Source organism: Pristiophorus japonicus, chromosome 6 (assembly GCF_044704955.1).
Source record: "Pristiophorus japonicus isolate sPriJap1 chromosome 6, sPriJap1.hap1, whole genome shotgun sequence".
Lineage (NCBI taxonomy): Eukaryota > Metazoa > Chordata > Chondrichthyes > Pristiophoridae > Pristiophorus > Pristiophorus japonicus.
Genome location: NC_091982.1, coordinates 187,295,084 through 187,308,285, shown reverse-complemented (window position 1 = coordinate 187,308,285; position 13,202 = coordinate 187,295,084). Strand labels below are relative to the sequence as shown.

The 13,202-nt window shown below is 44.4% G+C and overlaps 1 long non-coding RNA gene across 1 annotated transcript in view; it reads left to right on the top strand.

The window, feature by feature from the left end:
* LOC139265329 (uncharacterized) overlaps positions 1–6,683 on the top strand; it is a 223,382-nt gene extending 216,699 nt beyond the window's left edge. Inside the window, exon 3 of the long non-coding RNA XR_011593531.1 lies at positions 6,625–6,683. This is a non-coding gene — a long non-coding RNA (uncharacterized lncRNA). The remainder of the gene's footprint in view (positions 1–6,624) is intronic.
* Positions 6,684–13,202: the final 6,519 nt, after the last annotated feature.

Here is a 13,202-nt window from a genome sequence, read left to right as displayed (position 1 = left end):
TTTCCTTCCATTTTAAAAGTCCACAAAGGGACTCTTCTCCTCTGCAGGGGAAAGGTACAAGGAATCTTTGCGAAATATTGGTAAATTCTACAGTGGTTAGTCAGATGGGGATGTGATAATGTATATAGAGAGAGAGGGGTGGGTGGATGTGCAAGGTAGGTTGGTGTGAGTAAGGATGTACAACAGTAGGGTCGGGAAGGCAGACTGCTGGGGATGTGATGAGAGGCACAGCAGGATGAGGTTGAATATGGCTTTGTACTCACCTTTCCTGATCTGATGAGATCATTGAAGCACTTCCAGCACTGCACATAGGTTCTCCTCTGCACACCCTGCTGTTTACCTCCTCTGCTATTTGAAGCCAGGCTCCTTTCGTCCCTTGGGGAGGCCTCTTGCACCCATCAGCAGGGAAGAGGACCTACCTGCATGCTCTGACTACCTCCACAAGAATATGTAGGGAGTCATATGAAAACGTGGGTGCAGCCCTCTGTCTCTGTGAAGCCATCTGTACAAGGCTGAGCATGAATCAGATGGTGATATGAACTGCCTGCATACTCTTAGATGAAGCTTGAAATGCAATGTGGCCATGGCTCCTTTAAATATCCCGACTGGAAATGAGTCATCAATGACGTCATCAGACCTCCACCATTTAATAGGGCCGGGAAATGCACATGCCTGCCTTAATAGGCGCCATTAAGGGAAAGTCGCTCTGAGGAGCAGGATGAAAATAATAACTGGGTTCCAACCCGCCATGCCGATTGCCCACACCCGGCCCACCCAGGTATAGTAACTTACACATTCAATTTTAAGAAGATTTTGGTATAAATAGCAACACACTGTGTGAGCCTATTCTACATTTAAGGCTGACCTAAATCTCACTCATGGGGGGCTATTTTCACTTGGGAGAATCAGCATTAACAGAGCAGTAAGGGCCCAAATTTGGGCCGGAAGCCTTACTGCTCCTTTAATCTTGACGAGCGGTCCCATGTAACTTTCACAGAGACTGGTCGGTTGAAGCACCTGTCTGAAACAAGCAGTGGGCCTCTTTCCCAAGCAAATCAGAGCCTCATGACATCGTTAGGATCTGGATCGCTCGAAAGGAGCAGGAATGCTCCTCCTGGCTGCACAAAAATACTGCTACATCAGAAAGCCTGTTTGGCTTCTGCAGCTCACTGGCCAAATTCAAATGAGGCCGGGACCTTAAAATCGTAGCGGATTCTTCCCCACCGGATTGGGCGGCCAACCAGTGCACAAAAATAAAAATCGACCCCATGAATTAAAAACTCTATTAGTTGAGTTCTATGTCATCCCCATGAGTGTTTTAAGACCACAGTGCAAACAAAATAGTTTATATTTAAGAGAGAACTCTACAGTATGCAAACTGGTGCCGTAAATCAAGTCACTTCAAGAAATAAGGTAGACATTAAGCAAAACTCAATAATGTTGCTTCAAAAACACTACAAATGTTGTAAATTGTGTTACTGCATCTTATATTAAGGTGCAAGTGTTTTGTCTAGTTATCAGTCTATTGTTAGCCAATTGCCAGAATTCTAACAGGTGTTTACACAGTTGCTCCACTTAACATTTCTGCTTAATACCTAGACACAACTTGTGGCTCCATCAGAATGTTAATGTCTAATTAAAATCCCCCAGTGGTATTACTTCATGGCTTTTGAATTAACTGAAATTACCTTGATAGAATGCCTTGAGGGGAACAGGCGCAGGCCAAGAGGAACTCCCACATGTGCCACAGTTGTTGACATTTAGGCTTGAGTTTATTTGCCAAACACATTTCATAATATCCACAGTATAATCTTCAGATCACTCTGTCAACTTCTTCCATCTCCCCATAAAACTTAATTATTTTAAACTTTACATGCTGCAAAATACACATACCTTTGTCACAATACATGATTTAATCCTGTGACTGCTGCATATCTTTCCAGCTTGTAGAAATATCTGTGTTTTCTTTCTTCCACGTCATCGATTTATCACTCAACTAACATCACTAAAACAGATTATCTGATTATTTATCTTATTGCTGTTTGTGGGACTTTGCTGTGTACAAATTAGCTGCCTTACATTACGACAGCGACGACATTTCAAAAATACTTCATTGGCTGTAAAGCTCTTTGGAACATCCTCAGGTCCTGAAAGGTAATATATCAATGCAAGTTACTTTTACTTACTCTCTATTGGGATCATCAATTATTATTGCAGTGAACAATTTTAGGTGATAAAATGATGAATGGTACCTACCTTATGAATATTCTATGAATAAGGTAAAACAATGTTGACTGGTTAAAATAGTGCACACACAGCCTTAGCAGACTTCGGGTTAAAAAAGCTTATTTTCCCATTCTTATCTCTTACGAGCACGTAGTCCTTATAACATATAATTATGGAAAGTTTAACTTAGTATCTTGATGTCTCTTATTCCCACAGAGATTTAATATCTATGAAAAGTGTAGGGCTCAAAATAGGCCCATATGTAAGTTGTTATTTATACCAATGTCTTTTGAAAATTGAGGTTGTAAGTTAAGATCAATATTTTTCCAGAACAGTTTTTCTCAATAAGCAAAAGTCAATAAAATTCATTTTTAAATGACTGCATTAAATGTTTGGTTTTGTGAAGAACTACATTCTCAGGCAGTGATTGATTCAAACGTATTTTATTGCAAAGTCTATATAGGTCAACACCAAAGGATTCCAGCAGCTTTACAAGGTAATTGCTATTTGACAAGTCCCCGACCAGTTGCAGGCCACTGAAGAGAAACTAATAGAAACTTGAATGAACCTGGGCTCAATATATCATGTTACCTTTATTGAGGATTCTCTTTTAACTTTTATTGAGTAATCAGGACAACATAGTCCAAGCTTTTTCTAGCATGCCATCTGTTCTTTAAAGAATATATTAAGAAGACTTTCTAATAAAATGTAAGGAATATTGGTTCTGGAGATGGTGGTGATGTTCAGTCTGAAATATTCAACAAGATTCTCAACTATATGTGTGTAGAATTCTGGATGTTCTTTGTCTCCTATACTTGAAAAGCATACCGCATGCATTCAGCTTAAGGAAAAACTGAACAATTTTCAACATTACCAGCATAACCTTTTTTTTTTCCAGGGCTTTGCTCCGGCCATCATCACTGTTATAGATTGAAATGGAGAGAGGGGGTGATAATACTAAGTAGATTGGAGAAATCCAAAACTGATACGATATTATAGTGTGTGGAATCAAAGATCTTCCTTGGATATCTTTTAATGAGATCTGAAAGAGTTCATTAGCATGTTTCTGTGTGTGTGTGTGTGTGTATTACTATGTTTGAAATCATTCCTGACAATCGATGAAAGAGGAAATCTTGAAAATTTTTAACACTGATGTCAGATGTTGAAATTTGATCCTTGTTTTTTATGGAAAAGATTTGGTAGTGAGTAATGTGTTTTGAAATAAAATCAATTCACATAGGTTTTTTAAAAAGTCACATACTGAAGGCACTGAACATGTTAAAGCCAGACAAGTCCATTTATGGAATGTCGCAACGCACAGTCCATTTCAAGGTGATACATTGAGGGTCATTGAAACTTGTAACAATTAGCAACATAATGCTTATTGAAAGGTTAGTGTTAAATTGATGTGGTAGAATTGCTTTTCTGTTATCAATTTGTTAAAAAGGTTTTTGTAATATGTTTCTCGCATATTCATCTACCAAGCAAGGCAAGGGCCTGGAGTTTGGGTTAATAATAATGGCGAGCAGCAGCTTCCGGAGTATGCACATGCGAAGTTAAATGCGGAAATCAGAAAGTTGCAGTCTGAGTTACCCTGCTCCTCCACATGCCAGCTATACCAGTTACTCGCTGATAGGCTCGGCATTGAAATCAAAGTAAGAACATAAAGTTGGGTACATGCCCACTAGTTACCCACTAAACATGCCAGAAAAAGTATGGGCTGCTGCATTGAGGAGAAAGTGAATTTTTAATCGTAAGATAAATGACAATTACTGCCAAACAACCTCTGCGGTCCTGAAAATGTAATTTCACAACTGTGGAATTTCATTTCTTTAGAAGTTAATTAATGTTGGATTTTTAAAATATATATGTATGTATATATATATATATATATATATATATATATATATATTTACTTTTTTTGTATGTCTCTTTTATCTCTCTCTCTTAATCCCATCTTTCTTTCCCAATCTTTATTTTGTTTTATTGTACACAGTTTAAATCTAATTTTACTTACTGGTTTATACTTCCTGGTTTAGATTCTGCGTGTCTCAGTGAGAATTCTTCAATCTGTTTTATGGCCTGCTCACAGACACCACAGATGTCCTGTAGAGGGCACTGCGCTGACTCATATGCTGGATTACTGTCTCTGTCAAAAGCTCAAGAAAACCTTGTGGGCAGCTGTCAACGAGGTGAATGGCAAGCGCCATTCCTTTGCTGGTGACCACAACATCCGAAGCAAAAATATAGTGTAAGGCAAGAGACAAATGCAGAATAAAATAATACAAAGTTGTACATTTTCATAAGGCTAATATTGAAACTAAGAATAAATAATGATTATGAATCTAGATAGGTATCCTTCCCGAAGAGAGATAAACACAGTTGGATTTCTTCTTTTTTTTTTAACCACGCCTCTGTGAAGTGCTTTGGGACATTAAAAACACTGTATACATGCAAGTTTTGTTGGTAATGTAATTGATTTGATGGATTCAAGTGAAAACAGCTTCCAAAGGCTAGAGTAATTAAAATTGGACATTTCTTTAAAAAAAATTATACATTTTAATTGTTCAATATGGCCAGAAGTTATTCTGAAGCAAATTGAGTACAAGTCAATATATAATTAAAGGATTTATGATGTAAAAAAATACTAGATGCTTATAGAAAATACTTTCATGCTAACAGTAAATTGTGTCCTGCATGGCATTATCTGTTAATCACTGTTTCAAGGTCATGTACAGGGCACACTAAAGACATTTTACCTTGTGTTGGCATTGTGGACTAGATCCCCTAAGGGTTACATGTGTGTGCCACTCTCCCACATGTACACAATGTCCATGTAAAACCAAAAATGGAAATGAAAACCAACTATTACACACTTGTGCTCCCCTTGTTTCATGTATTGCAATATGTTTTTCACTGAACATGAAAAATTCAAGGAGATCTGACAGTCAGCCAATTCAGCATGTTAGCATGCCTGTATTACGATGCTTTGATGTAAGCATGTTGTGGCATCAAACCAGCTCAAGTTATAAAGCCAATGATCAGGTGGTAGTACTGGTTGCAGGTCAAGAGCATGCATGACAACGTGGATGTTTGCTTTACTTGGTCATAGGGAAATTGCTCAGTGGTCATTGCCGTCAAATGCACAAGATGCATGTTTGGAGTTCAGAGCACTTGAGTATGTAAAAGCACCATTACAAAATTAAGGTAACAAAATATTATTCTAACAATAGGGACCAGGTGGGGGATTGTCCTTTAACCTCTGGGACTTGGGTTGAATTCCAACTCCGAATGATGGGATGAAAACCCCTTCACTCCTTCAGTTTGCTCGCAGAATGGTCCTAAAGAGAAACGAGTTTGGGCATGACTCGAAACTGGAGTGGGCAGAAAGTCTGATTTCCACACCTCAGGTGACATTAAGGGCAGAACTTAGTTATACTGTACTGGGAGTCCATCATATTCAGATTAACTTTTTAAATTCTGGAGGTGGGGGGGTTGGATGGACTGTGGACCGATCTTCCATCTGCCTTCCTCTACATCAAGAGGGGAGTTCCTTCGCTTCTATTTCACTCTTTATTCCTTTTTTGAAAGGCTAAGAGCTGGTGTAACTTCCTTTGAGGGCTTTGAAAGTTCCAAACCTTCACTAGACATCACTATAAAAATTCAAGTCTTTCTTTAACTTGCCACAGCAATAAATGCTCATTTTTTAAAAACATTTTTTAAAACATCACTGAGAAATGATGACATAGTGAGACAGATTACATTTCTGATGCCAGCAACTTGATGTTTGGTGACTGAAGTTCCCTTTACTGGAAATAATTTCACTAAAGAACTCATCTCCCTAAAAGAAGATCCATTACAAATGAAACGCACTCCATAGATAGATAATATCAAATCTGGGAGAATATCTGTCCAATTTAGTAATGGTAACTGCAGTTACTCCTGCCCAGTCTTATGCTCTTATTATCTTTTGTTCTTATGTACTTCACTGGTTGAAAATGCCATCTTTCAGACGAGACTTTTTTTTACAATTTATTGCGGGAATGTGGGCATCGCGGGCAAGGCCAGCATTTATTGCCCATCCCTAATTGCCCTTGAGAAGATGAGCCGCCTTCTTAAACTCCTGCAGTCCTTGTGGGGAAAGTACTCCCACAATGTTTATTATGGGTTCAATTTTGGCCAGGAGTTGCTCCGTTTTTTTTGGAGTAGGTTGTTTTTTCTGGCGTAACTTAAAAATCCCCAGTTTCCCCAATCGATTTGCACCAGTGTAACTCACTTAGTTATGTTTTTGTTGAGATTAGATTTTTTTTCTCAAAAGGGGGCGTTACCAGCCACCTACGCCAGTTCTGGCCATTTAGGCAACTTTGGTCAGCTAATAGTTACTCCGTTTCTACTTAGGTCCGTGTATGTGGCCACTTCAGAAAACCCTTGCGGAGAGATAAAGGAATCGGTGCAGGTAAGTACATTAGAGGCCATTTGGCCTGCGATAGGGGCGGGAAGCGGAGAGGACCTGGACCTAAACCAACCAAGCCTTACCCTTAGCAATGTTTGCAAAAAAAACTATTAACAATTCTATAAGAAATAAAAAATGAAAGTCCTACCTTCATCTTCAAACTGCAATTCATCTTTCTGCACTTGGCCTGGGAAGGCAGCGAGCCGGTGCAGGAGGCCACTCGGCCTGGGCTAGGTGCGGGACAATGCACTGGGAAGCCACTCGGCCTGGGCTAGTGGGCGGGACAATGCACCGGGAGGCCACTCGGCCTTAGCTAGTGGGCGGGATAATGCACTGGGATGTCACTCGGCCTGGGCTAGGGGCGGGACAACGCACCCAGAGGCCACTCGGTCTGGGCTAGGGGCGGGACAATGCACCGGGAGGCCACTCGGTCTGGGCTAGGGGCGGGAGCGAGTGAACTGGCCGGCATCGGGATTCAACGAAGAGGCTGCAAGCAAATCAATGGAGAAGCTGGGGGGCGGGGGGTAAGAGGGAGGAAGCTGGCAAGCATCGGGGGCAACAGAGAGGGAGAGGCTGCAATTCAATGGAGAGGCTGGGAGGGGGGGTTGAGGCGGGGGAGGAAGAAAGGTCACAAGATTCAAGAGGGGGGGGAGGAGGAGGGAGAGAGAGGTCACAAGACTCAAGGGGGGGAGGGAGAGAGGAGAGGACAAAAGACCTTTGGGTGTGGTCCATCCATACACACCTTGGGGGGCGGGAGGAGGGAGAGCGAGAGAGAACCGCGAACCTGTTCTGCCTGTTTTCCTGCCGTTTTGACCTTTGAAAGCTTAACTTTAAGTATGGGGGCAATACTGACAATGCCATACCTTTTGCAAGCATTCTGCATAATTGTGCTACGTAGGAGACAATTGATTAGAGCTCATCACATCAGGAACATCAGAGCCCATAGGCTGCTGGGCAGGAGGCCTTACCCACCTCGACAATTTTGAGTCAGGCGTTTGTACCTGTACCTGAATGATGCAGAATGTGTTAAAAGGCTGCATTTTCGCAGAGAAGTTGTCCGTGAGATCAGTGAGTTGCTGAGACCAGACCTGCACCTGAGAAGTGGCAGGTGGACTGCTTTGTCAGTTGAAGTGAAGGTTACAGCTGCAATTTCATTCTATGCCTCTGGACCGTTTCAAGCTACAAGTGGAGATGTGTGCGCCATCTCTCAATATGCAATACATGACTCCATTCACCCAGTCATGGCTGCACTGTATGCACGGAGGAATGACTTCATCAAGTTCCCAGTAACCGCCCAAGCAATCCATGATAGGCCTGTGGGGTTCTCAAGGATTGCTGGATTCCCAAAGGTACAGAGCTGTATTGATTGTACCCACATCGCCTTACGAGTAGCTTTGCAGGATTCCGAGCTGTTCAGGAATAGAAAAGGCTTCCACTCCATTAATGTGCAGCTTGTGTGTGACAACATGCATCGTATCATGCCAGTCGATGCAAGGTACCCTGGCAGCACCCAGGATGCGTTCATCCTACGCGACAGCGTTATATCTGCCATGTTTGAGCAGCAGCCAGAAGGGCAGAGCTGGCTACTGGGAGACAAAGGGTACGGCCTCGCCACCTGGCTCATGACGCCACTACCCGTAACCCAGACGGAAGCTGACCATCAATACAACATGTTGCACAGTACGATGCATGGCATCATAGAGAGGACCATTGACATCTTGAAACAGCATTTCCAATGCCTGGACCATTCCGGAGGCTACTAGCAATACTCCCCTGAGATTGTCAGCCAGTTCACTGTTGTGTGCTGCATGCTGCATAATTTAGCCATCATGAGGCAGCATCAGCTGGTCGTGGAAGAAGACCCACCTGCGGTGAGAGTGGCTGATGATAAAGATTTGGAAGATGCAGGTGACGAGCAGGAGGAAGTGGAGGATGATGATGATGAGGATGAAGAAACCATGCAAGTGCCTGAGGCCAGAGCACGACGGCGGAGGAGGGTCGGTCATCGTGCTCCTCCAACGATTGCTCGAGCCTTGCACCAGCAGCTCATCCGTGAACGCTTTACTGATGCCTGAGGGCTCAGCGACAACTATTCCACATGGACATGTTTATCTTTTGGAACTGTTCTGTAATGTTGTGTTGTGTTCATGGAACACGATTCAGTTTTAATGTAAAATATATTTTATTCAGGAGTTTACAATGTACTTAACTTTACTGTTATAAAATTATTCTTGTATCAAACTTTACTTTAATGTGACTCTTTAAGATCACTTAAAATGTTAAGATCACTTATAAACTTGTAAATTTACATAACTTACAAAATACTTTCAATGTGAGAACATTTACAACAGTAACATCAACAACAACAACAACAGCAGCAGCAAAGAAAGGCTGCACCCATCTCTCATCCCCCTTAGTCCAACACCACCTGCCGCACTTGGTCTAGGACTCTCCACCATCCCTGCCCGCAGGTGGTGGCACAGTCATTTTGGGCTTGGTACCAAGCTTATTCCTTCTAACATCTCATTTAATGTGCATTTCTTGATGGGTGGTTGTGGGGAGTGGGGGCGGTTATCAGGAATTAATGTGGCCAGCTTGGGTCTCTTCAGAGGCTGGTCTGGGGATTGCAGTGGAAGTGGCAGTTGATTCTGTCAATGGGCGCATGGTTTGGATGTGTTCCCTTATTGCAGCAGCTAACTCACACATGCCCTCCCTCATGCATCCTGATAGTGTCTCAGCGGACTGAAGCATTCCCTCCCTGATGGCCTGTGTCATTGCCGGTGTCGTCCTTTCCACTACCTCTGACATTCTCTCCCTCATGGACACTATTTCCTCACTGATGTTCCCGGACATCATTCCCATTTCCCATGCCATTGCTGTTACTTCTCCCGCTACCTCATCGTTCATCCCACTGATGGTGTCCAGGAGTGATCTGGTAAGGTCAATGCTCTCTGCACTCAATGCCATGATCTGAACCACATCTGTTAGATCCTGCATCTCAGGAGTGCGAGGTCAATTTCTCCTTCCCCTAACCCTGGGTCTGCCTCGCGGCATCCCAGTGGGAGCCGCAGCCTCGGATGGTGGGGCCCTGGGTGTTACTTGCTGCAGCCTACTACTGGGACCCGCAACCTCGGATTGTGTGAAACCATGGAATGTCCCACCAGTACTAAAACCACTTGTCATGGAAGGGGGGAAACCATGGAATGTCCCACCAGTACTAAAACCACTAGTCATGGAAGGGGGGAAACCATGGAATGTCCCACCAGTACTAAAACCACTAGTCATGGAAGAGGGGAAACCATGGAATGTCCCACCAGAACTAAAACCAGTAGTCATGGAAGGAGAGAAACCGTGGAATGTCCCACCAGAACTAAAACCAGTAGTCATGGAAGGAGAGAAACCGTGGAATGTCCCACCAGAACTAAAACCAGTAGTCATGGAAGGGGGGAAACCATGGAATGTCCCACCAGTACTAAAACCACTAGTCATAGAAGAGGGGAAACCATGGAATGTCCCACCAGTACTAAAACCACTAGTCATGGAAGGGGGGAAACCATGGAATGTCCCACCAGTACTAAAACCACTAGTCATGGAAGGAGAGAAACCGTGGAATGTCCCACCAGAACTAAAACCAGTAGTCATGGAAGGAGGGAAACCGTGGAATGTCCCACCAGTACTAAAACCACTAGTCATGGAAGGGGGGAAACCATGGAATGTCCCACCAGTACTCAAATCACTAGTCACGGAAGGGGCTGGCAACTCCAATAACTGCACATGCTCCATATTCAGTATATAAGTGGTAGCTTCATCCAGCTGACCCAACTCACCCTCAGCCCCATTTTGGTCTGGAGGGTTGGCTTGGAAGGAGTTCTCCTCTTCAGGCTCGTCCGCGTCTGAATCTTCTTCTGCATCTTTAGGATTGGCATCAGGTTCTGCAAAACATAACGGAACAGTCAAGTGGTTAGCAGCAGAGAAGGGGGGAGGATGGGTGGCATGGGTAGGATCACATACAGCAGGCCAGGCAACAGGTTGATTTGAAGGACCACAAGGAATTTGCAGGACTTACCCTCTCCCTCGAGTGTGGGCCCAGCTTGTGCAGTACTGATTGGTTTTCTCCAGGCAGAACCCATCGAAGCAGCGACCCTGTCTTCCAAGGGTGTCAATGCGTGCAGATTTGGTGGGCCTCCTCTTGTTTGAGTTCTTTCCCTTTTGTTGTGGGACAATTTCTTCTGCAAAGACAGGGTGTCTTTCTGCTGGGTGGGATATGTACAGCTAGTCACATTTACAATTGCAATTGCGTTGAATAAATGAAAATATTACTTACACTAACTACTTGACCAAGGTCCTGCCATTTCTTTTTACACTGGCTTCCAGATCGCTTGGTGTTTACCAATGCGCAGAAATCTTCTGCAACTTGGTTCCAGCGTTTCTTAATTTTTTTGGGTGGCACTTTCGTGCGACCTCTGCTGGTATCCAGCTCCTGCCATCTGTTCTCAATGACATTAACTAGTATCTCCACTTCTTCCAGCAAGAAATTCTTTGTTCTTGGTCCACTTGGCTGCATAGCTGTATTGCTGCATTTTTCCAATGCTCTTAGATACAGTGATTTTTCCAAACACACAGTACTTATTTTGCATGCAGCAGTGATTTTTCCAAATACAGCACTCGTTCTGGTACTTCTGCTGGCGTGCAGCATTGATTTTACCAAACAGAGCACCGCTTCTTGAATTTAGCAGTGATTTTCCAACCACAACACTCCTTCTGGCACGAAAACACAAGCAGCTAGCTGATACATATGCTTATCACTGTAATGATCACAAATGGCCCATTGCTGAAGCTGATCACCTTTTGACCTTTAGGTTTAATGTAAACTCCAAAAGTGAAACCTGTAGGAGGAGCCTGCTTTATACAGGGAGGCAGCACGAGGTGCAGTAATGTGTGCCTCCTGGGCTTTCCCCGTCTGTTGGCTGCTACATGTAATTACATGGTACAATGCATATTACAGAGCATGGCTGCAACTACATCACAACACTTCCCCCAAGCCTTAGATGTGGTTTACAGATCGAGCCTGACCGGGGGTCTGCGCACTCTGGTTGAGTGTCTGAGTTGGACGCTGGGTGTGAGCGGCTTGACCGGACTATCGCTGCCTTGCGGTGCTGCAGCTCTGGTCGGACTGTCCAGTGCGACGGGTTCTGTCTCTTGGTGAACCGCCGGTTCTGTTGCTTGTGATTGGAAGTCGATGTCACTGTAGTCATCTAGCGGTTCTGGATCATTGGTGAACCTCAATTTGGTTTGATCAATGTGCTTCTTGCAGGTTTGGCCATTAGTGAATCTTACCACAAATACCTTACTCCCCTCTTTAGCTACGACAGTGCCTGCGAGCCACTTGGGGCCCGTACCAAAGTTTCGCAAGAAAACAAGGTCATCGACGTTGATACAACGTGTTAGAGTTGCGGTCATATGTACATTGCTTAAGACGCCGGTTTTCGACAATCTCACTTAAAACCGGGCACACGAGGGACAATCTTGTTTTGAGGGTCCTCTTCATGAGGAGTTTGGCGGGTGGAACCCCTGTGAGTGAGTGGGGCCTTGTCCGATATGCAAGCAGCACGCGAGACAGACGGGTCTGCAAAGGGCCTTCCGTCACTCGCTGCATGCCCTGCGTTATGATCTGTACTGCCCGTTTAGCTTGGCCATTGGAGGCTAGTTTGAACGGGGCCGACCTGACATGCTTTTTGCCGTTACAGCACATAAATTCGCGAAATTCGGAACTCGGGAAGCGTGGTCCATTGTCACTAACAAGGACGTTGGGCAGGCCATGGGTGGCGATCATCGTCCGAAGGTTCTCTATTGTGGTGGTGGATGTGCTGGACGATATTGTAACACATTCAATCCATTTAGAATAATCATCAATTACAACCAGGAACATTTTTCCTAGAAAGGGACCCGTGTAGGCTACATGGATGCGGGACCAGAGTTTGGAGGGCCAGGACCACAGGCTCAGGGGGGCTTCGTGTGTGTTGCTGAGTTGCGCGCACGTGTTACACCGGCGTACGCACGACTCTAAGTCTGCGTCGATGCCGGGCCACCACATGTGCGCTCTCGCAATGGCTTTCATCACTACGATGCCAGGGTGTGTGTTATAGAAATCCTTGACAAATAGATCTCTGCCCTTATTGGGCAGGACTATGCGATTTCCCCACAGAATGCAGTCGGCCTGGATGGATAACTCGTCCTTGCGCCAGTGAAGCGGCTTAAAATCGCCATGCATTTCTCCATACCTGGTTGCCCAGTTTCCACTTAATATACAGTTTTTCACCTGGGACAGCAGTGGGTCTTGGCAGGTCCAGATTCTTATCCGGCGCGCCGTGATGGGTGACCCTTCGCAGTCAAAGGTTTCCATGATCATGACCAGTTCCACGGGCTGCTCCGCTTCACCCTCGGTGGTGGCGAACGGGAGCCAGCTGAGCACATCTGCGCAGTTATCGGTGCCTGGTCTGTGGCGGATCGTGTAGTCGTAAGC